The sequence below is a fragment of the Garra rufa genome, chromosome 2, assembly GCF_049309525.1.
Source record: "Garra rufa chromosome 2, GarRuf1.0, whole genome shotgun sequence".
NCBI lineage: Eukaryota > Metazoa > Chordata > Actinopteri > Cypriniformes > Cyprinidae > Garra > Garra rufa.
Genome location: NC_133362.1, coordinates 59,132,561 through 59,147,173, shown reverse-complemented (window position 1 = coordinate 59,147,173; position 14,613 = coordinate 59,132,561). Strand labels below are relative to the sequence as shown.

The following is a 14,613-nucleotide window of genomic DNA, read 5'->3' as shown; positions in this document are numbered from 1 at the left end:
GAGCTGCTGTCATATGGACATTACTTTGTTGCTAGAAGATCTTCCCCAGTAAGTCTCAGTCTCCTCTGGCTGATTAAAGATTTTTTTGTTTCATTGTAACCTTGGAAAAATGCATTTTCTGTAAACCTACTTTGAAATGATAAGTATTATGAAATGTGCATATAATTATAGAGCTGTTAACCATGGTTTTACTATAGTTAAACTGTAGCAATACGTATAGGTTTTGATTCTATGGTTCTACTATAGTTATACTGTAGTAATACTACCACGACTATAGTAAGCACTATGTGGTTGCTATGGTTTTACTGCAAACACTGTAGTAATGGTTAGTTTTGTACTTACTGTGGCTTTACTGCAACAGTCATTGTTAAACAATGGTTACTGAAGTAAGAATGTTGATTTAGATTTTACTCTGGTTTTGCTGCAAATGCTGAACTAAAACCGTTAATCTTTGAAAGAGTGAATGCTTCTCATTTGATACAAGTATCTGATAAATGTAAATGTATTTGTATATTTAATATCTTCCTTGAATATATTAATACATTTGCAACCGTTATTGAGAGTTGTGTGGTGTGTATTGTTTTATTATAAACCAGCGATACGTTAGAATAAGGATGGGAAAAAACGCTCCCACGCAGAGCAGCCAGGATTTACAGCTGCATCATCCGAACGTCAGCCGAAGAGCATTTGCGATCAGATGCTGGCATCGTAGCGACCTCTTCCCGATTAGCAAACACTCTCTGAGCGACATCAGAGAGTTCAGTGACAGGCGTTAAGGCAATGATCTAGGGAAGAGTTCAGAAAAAAATCTGCTGCATTCCCTGCTGAAAAAAAAAATGCTGGTCCCTTGCTGGTTTATGCTGGTCAAGGACCAGCATAAACCAGCAAAGGACCAGCATTAACCAGCAACATGACCAGCATAAACCAGCAAAGGACCAGCATAAATCAGCAAAGGACCAGCATAAACCAGCAAAGGACCAGCATTAACCAGCAACATGACCAGCATAAACCAGCAAAGGACCAGCATAAACCAGCAAAGGACCAGCATTAACCAGCAACATGACCAGCATAAACCAGCAGAGGACCAGCATAAACCAGCAAAGGACCAGCATAAACCAGCAAGGGACCAGCATAGACCAGCAAAGGACCAGCATATACCAGCTAAAACCAGCATCCCAGCACCAAAACATACCTAACCAGCATATGCTGGTTTTTTCAGCAGGGTTGAAGGTTCACAGAAGCATTATCCATAATGGAAGACGATTGGAACAACTAGGACCCTAGAAAATGTCTACCAGCACCCATCCAAGCTGACAGAGCTTGAGAGGTGAAAAGGAGAGGCAAAGAATGGCAGATAATTGCCAAATGCAGATGTGCAAAGCTTGTCACATCATACCCAAAAAGACTTGAGGCTGTAAAGGTGCTTCAACTATGTACTGCGTTAATAAATACTTATGCAATGTACTATTTCAGTGTTTTATTTTGAATAAATTTGTAAAATTTGCAAATCTGGTTTTTGCTTTGTCATTATTATGGTGTATGGAGTGTAAATTGATGTGGGGAAAAACTAATTTAAAGCAGTTTAACATAATGCTGCAATAAAACTAAATGTGAAAAAAAAATGAAGGGGTATAAATACTTTTGCAAGGCACTGTATCTAGTGAACATACTATCTGTGACCTTTAGATCAGACAAAAACCTTTTACACACGTCATTCAAACACAGAAGCAGGACATTGTAAACCGTCTCGAATTCAGGGAAATAGAAACTGAGGTGTAGTTGAGCTATTGTGTGTTTGGCTATTTGTATTAAATCAGTAAAATGGCAGAAGCAAGAATTTTAGTGGATCAGAATGAGTTCATCTGTCCAGTGTGTTTGGATCTCCTGAAGGATCCAGTGACGATCCACTGTGGACACAGTTACTGTAGGAGCTGTATTACAGACTGCTGGAATCAGGAGGATCAGATGAGAGTCTACAGCTGCCCTCAGTGCAGACAGACGATCAGTCCAAGACCTGCTTTAGCTAGAAACACCATGCTGGCTGAAGTGGTGGACAAACTGAAGAATACCAAACTTCCTGCTGACTGTTACACTGGAGCTGGAGATGTGGAGTGTGACGTCTGTACTGGAAGAAAATACAAAGCCGTCAAGTCCTGTCTAGTGTGTCTGAACTCTTACTGTCAGAATCACCTTGATCAACATGAGAGTTTCTTCAAAGGCAAGAAACACAATTTGACTGAAGCTACTGGGCGGCTGAAAGAAATTATCTGCCATCAACACGAGAAACTCCTTGAGGTCTTCTGTCGCACTGACCAGAAATGTATTTGTCTGATGTGTTTGATTGATGAACATAAAAACCATGACACTGTATCAGTTGCAGCACAGAGGACAGAAAAACAGGTAGGAGCTTTTAATCCAAACACATAGTCATCATTTACTCAGCGCAGTGGTTTATAACAAGTTTTCTTAACTGATACAAGTCTTTCTGGGCCTAAAACAAAGGACTATGGAAAGTTTACGATGCATGAGACATGATCCGGCATCGGCTACCTGATTTAGTGATAGTAGGTTTATTTACTTTTTCTAATAAATGTTTGTCCTCCAGCACCAACTGAAGGAGATGCAGAGCAGTTTTCAGCAGAGAATCCAGCAGAGAGAGAAAGGTCTTCAGTAGCTGATAGAAGCGGTGGAGTCTCATAAGGTGAGTCTGGAGAAGAGAAGTTTGTCATAGTCTCTTCAGACCCACAGAGGCCAACTGTGTGATTGTGATGTGTATCTAACAGCGCACTGCACAGACAGCAGTGGAGCACAGTGAAAAGCTCTTCACTGAACTCATCTCCTCTATTGAGAGAAACCGCTCTGAGGTCACACAGATGATCAGAGATCAGGAAAAGACTGCATTGAGTCGAGCTGAAGAACAACTGGAGCAACTGGAGCTGGAGATCAATGATCTGAGAAGGAGAGATGCTGAACTGGAGCAGCTTTCACACACACAGGATCACATCCAGTTCCTGCAGGTAACAGAGATCTAGAAGAACAGGCTCATAGTGGACTTGAGCCAGATCCTGCTGTCCCTGCTGAAAAAAAAAAAAACAGTTAAAACCAGCCTAGGCTGGTTGGATGGTTTTAGCTGGTTTAAGCAGGTCCTCCAGCCTGGCTAGGCTGGGAAAGTGACCAAAACCCCTCTAAAACTAGCCTGCTGACCAGCTATGACCTATGACAAGTCTGGTAGGCTAGGCTGGTTTTAGATGTTTTTTCCAGCAGGGTACTTGTGGAAAATCTGCATCTGATGACTGCTTTAATATGTAATCATTAGTCTGACTCATATATCTCACATAGTTATTGTTACGACCCTTGGTGTTCTAGGGGTATACGGGTCGCACACTTAAATTTGTAAGACATTGGCAAGTTGAATTCCCAGCACTGATTGCAACCAAAGTGATGACAAACTAAATACTTTATCAACAACATGTGTTTATTTACATAAAGTACAAGAGAAGTGGTATTAAGTGGAATATTTACAGGTGAAAATAATTGTTTAAAGTCAGGCACTAATAGAAAGACTGGCTATAGGTGCGGCTGAAAATAAACCAAAAAACCCAGCCTAACTAATCACAGTTTTCCCCCCCATCTAGTCTGATCTAAAAATAAAAAGGGGAAAAAATAAATCTAATGAGCAGAAACACCCTAACTGGCTACACTATCTAAATCAAAAGGGATACATAGGGTGGCACGCACCATCTTACCTAGTGTATCTCTAGACAGCAAGTTACCTACATGTTGATATGTATACCACGTGGCTTACTTCCCTACACCAGTCTCTCAGTCATGAATATCACCAACATGTTGAGTAACAAAAACAAAGTGTAGCCAGAACAAAGTGAGTCTCAAGACTAACTCTAATTCCTGAAATGGCTTCTTAAAAGCCAGCTGGAAAATGGGGATTGGTTGAGGACGGTGCACTGAAACAGATTATCGTCAAATCAAAAGAATGGAGTAACAGGATTGGATGAAGTGTTGAGATGTGCAGCAACCAATCAGAAGAACGGAGTGACGGGATTGGTTGAAGTACTGAGATGTGCAGCAACCAATGAGAAGAATGGAATGACGGGATTGGTTGACATAATGGAACATGAGCCAACCAATCAGGAGCAGCAAGCAATGGAACCACTAAGGACCTGAAATAAAGAAAAAAAGAGCAACAGACAAAACAACCACCTAATAACTTTCTGGAATGTAACACCCCCTCCCTTAAGAACAAACATTTTTAAACATGTTTGTAAAACAAAACAAAATCAAGATGACATGAAACAATAACTGACACAATTTTGTTCAAATAGCAAGTAAAAAAAAAAACTTACATGTCAGTTCGAGACAAGGTGTCAGCTACAATGTTGTCTGTTCCTTTCTTATGCTGAATCTCTAGATTATAGTTTTGTACAATCAGAGACCAGCGCATCAGCCTCTGGTTCTGATTATACATTCTTGACAGGAAAACAAGCGGGTTATGGTCAGTATAGACGACAACAGGGAGCGAACTAGAACCCACATACACTTCAAAATTTTGAAGTGCCATAAGTAATGCAAGAGCCTCCTTTTCGATAGTGGAGTAATTCAATTGGTGCTTATCAAATTTGCGGGAAAAATAACAAATCGGGTGGTCAATTCCATCTGCATCCTCCTGCAATAGGACTGCCCCAGCCCCCACAGCACTAGCATCAACCTCCAACTTAAATGGGCGATCAAAATTTGGTGTTGCGAGTACCGGAGCGCTGCACAGCAGTGCTTTCACACTGTCGAATGCATGTTGGCATTCCAAAGACCACTTAAACTGTTGCGAGGGGCTCAACAAACTTGTAAGAGGACTTGCAACACTTGAGAAGTTTCTACAAAATCCACGATAATATCCGGCCATCCCTAAGAATCGCCTCAACTGACGCCGGGTAGTAGGAACAGGAAAATCTGAGATGGCTGAAACTTTAGCAGCAACTGGACGGACTTGTCCCTGCCCAACCTGTTTTCCAAGATATGTAATGGTTGCTTTAGCAAAATCACATTTCGCAAGATTCAGCGTTAAATTTGCTTTTGATAACCGTTCAAACACAGAATTCAACTGAGACATATGCTCTGGCCAATTAGTTGAGTAGATCACCAAGTCGTCCAAATATGCATTGCACCCAGGCACACCTGCCAGTACAGTAGCAACCAAACGTTGAAACGTTGCGGGCGCATTGCGGAGCCCAAAGGCCATAACTTGGTACTGCATAAAGTGATCTGGGGTAACGAATGCAGATATGTCAGAGGCACGAGGTGTCAAAGGCACTTGCCAATAACCTTTTAACAAGTCCAATTTAGTTACAAACCGAGCGGCACCTAAATTGTCAATACAATCTTCCATCCGCGGTAACGGGTAACTATCGGGCACTGTTACGGCATTGACCTTACGGTAATCAGTGCAAAAACGAAAGGAGCCATCAGATTTGGGAACAAGTAGGCAAGGCGAGCTCCATGGACTGCAGCTTTGTACCGCGAGACCATTTTCACAGAGATATTTTACCTCTTTTCTCATCAGCTCCCGTTTCACAGCATTTGCGCGGTAGGGATGCTGTTTAATTGGAGCAGCATTATTTACATCAATATCATGTTGTATTACTGTGGTTTGACTCGGGGTATCGCGAAAAAGAGTTGGATACATTCTAACCAATCGCTCAATATCTTCTTTTTGGGAATTAGACAGGTGACTCAATAATGTAGGCAACTCTCGTAATTTCTCTGAATTGGGCAATAAAGCACACTGTTGTGGAGCATTACGCAAGATTAAACCATCCTCGTCAGTCTCTAAACTTCCAGTCCCAGGAGCAACAAGCACAACAGGGGCAACGGCAGGTTTCACTGTCATCTCCTCCTGTTCAGGTTGAGACTGGCGTGGATGGTAGGCTTTTAACATGTTAATATGGCAAATCCTAGTTTTTCGGCGTCTTTCAGGTGTGCGAATAACATAATCAGTGTCACTCAATTTTTTGTCAATTGTATATGGACCAGCAAATCTCGCAGACAAAGCGGACCCAACGATGGGTAACAAAACTAAAACTTGGTCTCCGGTTTTAAACTCACGAACTATTGCCTTCTTATCATATCTTTGTTTCATAGTCTTTTGAGCAGAGGTCAACATTTGACGTGCCATGGAGCAAGCCTTATGCAACCGTTCCCGAAACCTGCGGACGTACTGCAGCACATTCGTTTTGCTCTCTGACTCCGAAGCCAGAATGTTCTCCTTCAACACCTTTAGCGGGCCACGTACAGTATGTCCGAACACGAGCTCGGCTGGACTGAAACCAAGGGACTCCTGTACTGCCTCTCGTACAGCAAACAACATAAGAGGAACCCCTTCATCCCAATCCCTGCCCGTATCTAGGCAATATTTGCGCAACATAGACTTTAATGTCTGGTGGAAACGCTCAAGGGCTCCCTGGCTTTCAGGATGGAAAGCACTAGAGACGCTGTGTTGAATTGCAAGACTCTTTAACACCTGATTGAACACCCTCGACATAAAATTCGTCCCCTGATCACTCTGGATGACCTTAGGGAGACCAAATGTTGCAAAAAACTTCATAAGCGCTTTAATGATTGTAGGCGCAGTTATTTTACGGAGCGGAACAGCTTCAGGAAAACGAGTAGTCGCACACATGATAGTTAGAAGAAACTGATTACCGGCTTTTGATCTTGGCAATGGGCCAACACAGTCAATAATTACACGTTCAAATGGTTCATGCACAATGGGTATTGGAATAAGGGGAGCTTTTGGGATTACCTGATTTGGTTTACCACTGCACTGGCACGTCTGACAGGTCCGGCAATATCTGGCAACGTCTCGTTTCAAACCAGGCCAAAAGAAATATCTCAGAATTCTGCGATAAGTCTTGGTGATTCCCAGGTGACCGGACAGAACATGGTCGTGTGCAAGTGACAGTACATGAGGTCGGTATACAGAAGGAATGACCACTTGGTACACGGTATTCCAGTCAGCTCCCTGTTCACGTGTAGAACTCCACTTACGCATCAACATTGCATCCTCAATGAAATAACCCGTGGGTTGCCGTTTTAACTGTTCCTGGGAAAGTACAGCATCAAAACACCTTTTTAACGTCTCATCCTTTCCCTGTGCAATAATTATCTGCTCACGGGTCATGTTTAAATTAAGCTTCTGAAAATTATCTTGATCTGTTTCAAGAACACAAGGTTCGTCCACACTCTTAGTTCTAAGTAGCAAGGGTTCATCGGTATGCATAAATGTATTCTCAAGAGTAAACTCCTCATTATCCAGCTGCTTGGCCTGAGAACGAGTCACAACACATGCAGGAAAAGTGTCAGGATAAGTGGTGGACAACTCATCATCTACAGCGGAGACGGGTTTCTTGTCAAAGACCTCTAATGACGGCATCACTTTACCCCCGGCAATATCATTCCCGAGGATAAAAGACACACCTTTAATTGGCAAGTCTGGAAGCACAGCTACTGACACCACACAATTCGCAAGCTCACACTCTAAGTGGATTTTATGTACAGGGGCTTTAACAATGCCCATCTCAATCCCCTGCATAAGAATGCTTGTACCACACGAAGTCTGTTCATTCAAAACAAGCACATCAGCGATCAACACAGAGTGGGCGGCACCTGTATCACGGAGTATCTGGATTGGTCGCTGATCTGCGGGGTTACCGGTTGTGGAGACTAACCCATTAAAAACAAACGGACGATAACTTGCGTCAACGACCTGCTTCTCTAGAAATAATGGCCTATTCGAGGCTGTTGACTGAATTAGACCAACACTTGTGGGTCGTGCATGTTTACTTTTAAGAGCACGACAGTCCGCAATCAAGTGACCAGCTTTATGACAATAGTAACATTCTCTCATCTCCTTTCCTTGCTCTGTCTTAGCCAGAGCACGGGGAGGAGAGGAATGAGAGGACGAATTCATAGACACCACTGTTTTAGGACGAGACGCTGTAAATGTTCCAGAGCGAGCTAAAGAGAACACCGGTTTATGCGTAAGCATGAATTCATCAGCATGTATAGCAGCTTGGGACACAGAATTTACTTTTTGTTCATTCAGATATACTACAATACGCTCAGGCAAACAATTCTTGAATTCTTCCAGTAGAATAAGTTCACGTAACTCAGCAAAATCCATTGTCTTAGTGGCAGTACACCATTTGTCAAATAACAAGCTCTTCTCTCGAGCAAACTCTACGTAGGTCTGTTGCATACCCTTCTTATGGTTCCTAAAACGTTGCCTATATGCTTCAGGCACTAGTTCATAACCTCTTAATATTGCAGACTTCACAGTATCATAATTTAAGCTTTCCTCAACTGAAAGTGCGGAACAGATCTCCTGGGCTTTGCCAGACAGCTTACACTGCAATAGCAAGGTCCATATTTCGGATGGCCAATGGAGGGTCGACGCAATACGTTCGAATACTTGAAAGTATGAGTCAACTTCGTCTTCACGAAAATTTGGAACAAGTGAAATGTACTTACTTATGTCAGTATGGTGCGAATTGGGCGAAGCAACTGGTTCCCTCACTGGAACAGCTGTGGATGTACCTGTATCAGGGACAGGTGAAGCCAGGTGTGCGGCTTTAGCAGCCTCAATGTCTAGCTGTCGTAGCTTAACCTGCTTATCAGCCTCTATCTCCAGTTGTCGGATCTTAAATCGCAACTCCAACTCAGCTTGGTGGGCACGTGCTTTTTCCTGAGCCTCATACTGCAATTTGGCTAGACGTAACTTAAGTCTGCCATCTCCCATTGAAACAGTCGAGGCAGGTGATACGGGATCAAAGGGCGGTAACACAACCTTGGGTTCAACCTCCGTCTCCCCCTCAGCTACATCACCATTCAACCCTGCCCATCCAGGATCGCACGGCCTTTCAGTCACACCGAGTGGATTCGATTCATCTGGAGCTACACTATCCACAGCAAAAATCCCCAATTCGACCAACCGATCATAAATAACTTGCCGGATTTCTCTTTTAAGATTTTGCTTGTTCACTAGAATCTGAAAATGTTCAGCAATTTGAATTAAATCGTCTTTGCGACATTTATCAAATTCCCCAAGAGTTGGGTTCTGAATAAACGAGTCCAAATTAAATGACGCCATACCTGATCCAAAACCAACATACAGAACTAGTTCGCCTTAAGCAATAGACAACGTCCACTACAAATGAAATCACTTTGCCAACCGTGCTGAGCACAACGATACCAATGTCCACAGAAATAAAATAAAAAAATCGGGACCTTTAGGATCCCGGACGAGCCCCCAAAAATGTTACGACCCTTGGTGTTCTAGGGGTATACGGGTCGCACACTTAAATTTGTAAGACATTGGCAAGTTGAATTCCCAGCACTGATTGCAACCAAAGTGATGACAAACTAAATACTTTATCAACAACATGTGTTTATTTACATAAAGTACAAGAGAAGTGGTATTAAGTGGAATATTTACAGGTGAAAATAATTGTTTAAAGTCAGGCACTAATAGAAAGACTGGCTATAGGTGCGGCTGAAAATAAACCAAAAAACCCAGCCTAACTAATCACAGTTTCCCCCCCCATCTAGTCTGATCTAAAAATAAAAAGGGGAAAAAATAAATCTAATGAGCAGAAACACCCTAACTGGCTACACTATCTAAATCAAAAGGGATACATAGGGTGGCACGCACCATCTTACCTAGTGTATCTCTAGACAGCAAGTTACCTACATGTTGATATGTATACCACGTGGCTTACTTCCCTACACCAGTCTCTCAGTCATGAATATCACCAACATGTTGAGTAACAAAAACAAAGTGTAGCCAGAACAAAGTGAGTCTCAAGACTAACTCTAATTCCTGAAATGGCTTCTTAAAAGCCAGCTGGAAAATGGGGATTGGTTGAGGACGGTGCACTGAAACAGATTATCGTCAAATCAAAAGAATGGAGTAACAGGATTGGATGAAGTGTTGAGATGTGCAGCAACCAATCAGAAGAACGGAGTGACGGGATTGGTTGAAGTACTGAGATGTGCAGCAACCAATGAGAAGAATGGAATGACGGGATTGGTTGACATAATGGAACATGAGCCAACCAATCAGGAGCAGCAAGCAATGGAACCACTAAGGACCTGAAATAAAGAAAAAAAGAGCAACAGACAAAATAACCACCTAATAACTTTCTGGAATGTAACAAGTTCTGTTTATCTGTAAAAGATTAGAAAGCTAAATGTTGATCTGTCCAGAAGAGTCGTCATATTGCATGTACTCCCATGTATTTTAAACAATGGCATCAATATTGGCTTATCTATTTGAGCCCGAGCCCAGAGATATTATTGAAGATTGAGCAGAACCTATGCAAGCATGACCCTTTTTTTTTTTTTTTGGATATGCGTTTGTAAATGCTACTGCTGTTATGTTATCTTTTGATATCCAGTTGTTTGTTTTTTTTACAACTTTAGTACTAAAGTTTCCTACAGTTCTCAAAGGGATTATTTGATTACAGACTGCGGCTCTACAGTGATCGCTACTGACTTTATAGCACCATTAGTTTTGTCTTTGTAGAAGTGTAGCCAAATATCTGTCGTCAGAACTACGAGCCCATTACGAAGACTAACCATGGCTTTACTACCATGTTGTGGTTTCACAGGGGCGGGGTTTATGTACATTTCAGGGTTTTTGATGTCACTAAACCATGAAGTAACTTACTGTAGTTAGAACCAGCCATTCGTTGTAGGCCTTGCAAAGCGCATTCTGTAAAAGACTTCTTTTGCAGATGTTGTTTAAGATCAAATAGGCACATTACACACAAACTTAAGGTGAAATTGTAATCAATGACCCATTCAAGAATTCTTGTGAAGATTCAGGTGTCATGTGTATGGACTTGCTTTGCTTTGTGTTTCCCCTGTCTTTGTTCCTGATTGGTTCCTGTTTTTCCCTATTTGGTCATGTTCCTGATTAGCAGGAGGGAAGATATTTGGAGCAGTATGTGGAGGAGTTCTTGAGCCTCTTACATCTGGTGAGATGGAGCAATTCTATGATTAATGCATGCTTCCAGATGGGACTCAAAGATGATCACTTGTTTCATTTTTTTGTTTTGCCGCAGACCTGTAACGGATTTTATAAATTATGTTCTTGATTCATGTGGTTCCAAGTTCCTAGTCGATGTGGAGGATCGTCATCCAAGCCATCACCCTACACATTCAGCTTCAGTGAGCCTGCTCCCTTTGTTCCTGCCACGCTTCCCCAAGTCCAACGAAATTCCATCCTCGTCCTCAGCCCAGAAAAGCCAGGCCTTTGTTCGTCTCCTTTGTCTCCACTGGTCCCCTCCATCCCTTCTGAATCTTCTTCATCTCCTATGGTCCCGTCCTACCCTCCTGAGTCTCCTTTGTCTCCACTGGTCCCATCCAGCCCTTCTGAGTCTCCGTCATCTCTGCTGGTCCCATCCAGCCATCCAGTGTCCGCTCCTTTAGAGTGCCCTCCAGTGTCCGCTCCTCCATCATCATCTTCCTCCCATCCGGTAGCACGTGGATGCTCCAGCTCACCACATGCCAGCATCCTACACATACAGCTCCAGCAAGCCCACTTCCTCTGTTTCCTCCCACACTTCCCCAAGTCCTCAGAAGTTCCATCCTTGTCCTCAGCCCTGAAAAGCCTGGCCTCTACGACGTCATGTCAGCCGGACTCCCCAACATCATGTCAGCTGGCTTCTGAGCACCCAAGCACACCAGTCTCTCCTATGGCAAGCTCGGTGGCCAAGATGGCCACCACACCAGAGTTCCCAGCCAAGATTGGCCTCATAAACATTATGGACATTGCGCTCCCTCTGGAGTTCTCCGCCCCAATCTTCTCTCCTGGTCCCCTCCAGCCCTCCTAAGTCTACTTCATCTCTGCTGGTCCCGTCCAGCCCTCATGAGTCTTCTTAGTCTCCACTGGTCTTGTCCAACCCTTCTGAGTTGCCTTTGTCTCCACTGGTCCTGCCCGGCCCAGTGTCAGCTCCTCTAGAGAGCACTCTAGTGTCCGCTCCTCCTGAGCACCCTCTAGAACCCGCTCCTCCTGAACTCTTACGAGTTCCCTGCTCTGCCATGGCTTCCTGAGCTCCCTGATCTGCCTGGAGGCTTCCCTTGTCTCTACCCAGTGTCTGCCCTCACCAGGGCGCAAGACGTGCTTTCCATGAGGGGGTTGGTAATGTCACGTATATATAGACTGTTTCCTCTATAGCCCCGCCTTTCCTCTGTTTCTTTGTCCTGTCTACCATTGTACTAAGAGGTTGTTTTTCTTGTTTGTTTATTAAATAATGAGTTTGTTTTGGACTTCATGGCTCCATCGTGTTTCTCACTCTAACAACCCGTGACATCAGGGCAGTGACTCGGGTCAAAAATTATAAATAATGGTTCAGTATACTCATTTGTCTTCTGTTTTTGTTAGTCTACTGTTTTCTGTCTAAATTTACTGTACATTTTCTGTAGAGTTTCCAGTCTCTCTCAGCACCTCCTGATTCTGCAGATGTAAATGACGATCCCTTCAGTTATCTCATCACTTTTGATGACCTGAGAGAATCTGTCTGTCAGCTGAGGGACAAACTGGAGGATTTCTGCAAAGAGGAGCTCAGGAAAATCTCAGACAGAGGTAAAGTCCTGGAGATATATCGGTAACACTTTACAATACGTGTGCACACATGTGCATTAATTTATGTTTAATTAATGCACTGATAATCACAAGTTAATGAAGAACTAAACAATTTATTAATGATTACTACATCAGCAACTAATGAACATTCTATATGATTCATAGATTAAGTAATAAATAAATTGTTATTAATTAAGTATGTCATAATGTATTAATTCCCTAATAACCAATTTTATTAACTAATAGTGTAAATTCATGTGTTAATTAGCAAAATGGGTTCAAGTCATGCATTTAAACTTCCAGTTGTCTGCTTTAATTAATCATTAGCTATAACTATATTACTTAACAATTAGTTAATATTTTTGTGCCCCAGTAAGTAAAGTCATAACATAATGATATCTTTGCAAATCATTAGCTAATGATTAATTAAAGCAGACAACTGGAAGTTTAAATGCATGGCTTCAACACATTAAGGCGCATAACTGACTAATTCTATATCATAACCACAATGACATATTACTTAACAATTAGCTAATAGTTTTGTGCCTCAATAAGTAAAGTCATAACATAATGATATCTCTGCAAATCATTAGCTAATGAGTAATTAAAGCAGACAACTGGAAGTTGAAGTACATAGCTTTGACCACTGTAGTAACTAACACATGAATTTGCACTATTAGTTAATAAAATAAGTTATTAGGGAATTAATACATTATGGCACAATTAACTAATAATAATGTATTGATTACTTAATCTATGAATCATATAGAATGTTCATTAGTTGCTGATGTAGTAATCATTAATAAATTGTTTAGTTCTTCATTAACTTGTGATTATCTGTGCATTAATTAAACATGAATTAATGCTTATTTGTGCACACGTATTGTAAAGTGTTACCGATATATCTGCTCTTAGAAATCCAACATCTTCTCTAATAGAGAACATTATATCAGAAATGTCTTTTGATTTGACACAGGAACATTTTTTCTTGACATAATAATTACACTGTTCATGTCTGTTGATTTCCACAGTCACTTTAACCCATATTGTCCCCAAGTCCAGAAAGGACCTCCTAAAATGTAAGTCACAAAGAAAACAAACTGAGAGAAACACTTTGTTTTTCTTCAAGTAAGTGAAAGAAGAGTCAATAAAAGAGTTTTATCATGTAAATAATGATTAGCTCAGGATATCTGGTCAGCTGTACTGAGACAAAGATGGTAATCTGAACATGAATTCATCAAACAAATTCATAATTAATGATTCTGATGTGTTTTTATCTCCATCAGATTCCCATCAGCTCACTCTGGATCTGAACTCTGTGAATAAACACCTCCATCTGTCTAAGAGCAACAGAGTGATTACTTCCACTAAAAGAGAGCAGTCATATCCTGATCATCCAGACAGATTTGATATGTGTCAGCAGGTGTTGTGTAGCAAGAGTGTGTGTGGACGCTGTTACTGGGAGCTGAAGTGGAGTGGATATTATGGTGTGTTAATATCAGTGTCATATAAGAACATCAGAAGGAAAGGAGAGGGTAATGAGTGTGTGTTTGGATATAATGATCAGTCCTGGAGTTTGTCCTGCTCTCATGACAGATGCTCATTTGGACACAATAAGATATGGACTGAAATCCCTGTAAAGTCCATCAGCAGTAGAATAGGAGTGTTTGTGGACCATAGAGCAGGGACTCTGTCCTTCTACAGCGTCTCTGACACAATGAGCCTCATCCACACAGTCCACACCTCATTCACTCAGCCACTCTATTGTGGGTTTAATGTTTGTCCTGGATCATCAGTGAAACTTGTTGAATCAGAATAGATTTTAGAGAGATTCTGCAATGCTTTCCCTCCTGAAAAAAACAGCATATGCTGGTTAGGTATGTTTTGGTGCTGGGATGCTGGTTTTAGCTGGTATGTGCTGGTCCCTTGCTGGTTTTTGCTGGTCCCTTGCTGGTTTA

General features: G+C 41.9%; 1 pseudogene; it reads left to right on the top strand.

The window, feature by feature from the left end:
• The first annotated feature begins 1,797 nt into the window (after positions 1-1,797).
• Positions 1,798-14,474, top strand: LOC141325636 (tripartite motif-containing protein 16-like; annotated as a pseudogene).
• The last annotated feature ends 139 nt before the right edge of the window (positions 14,475-14,613 follow it).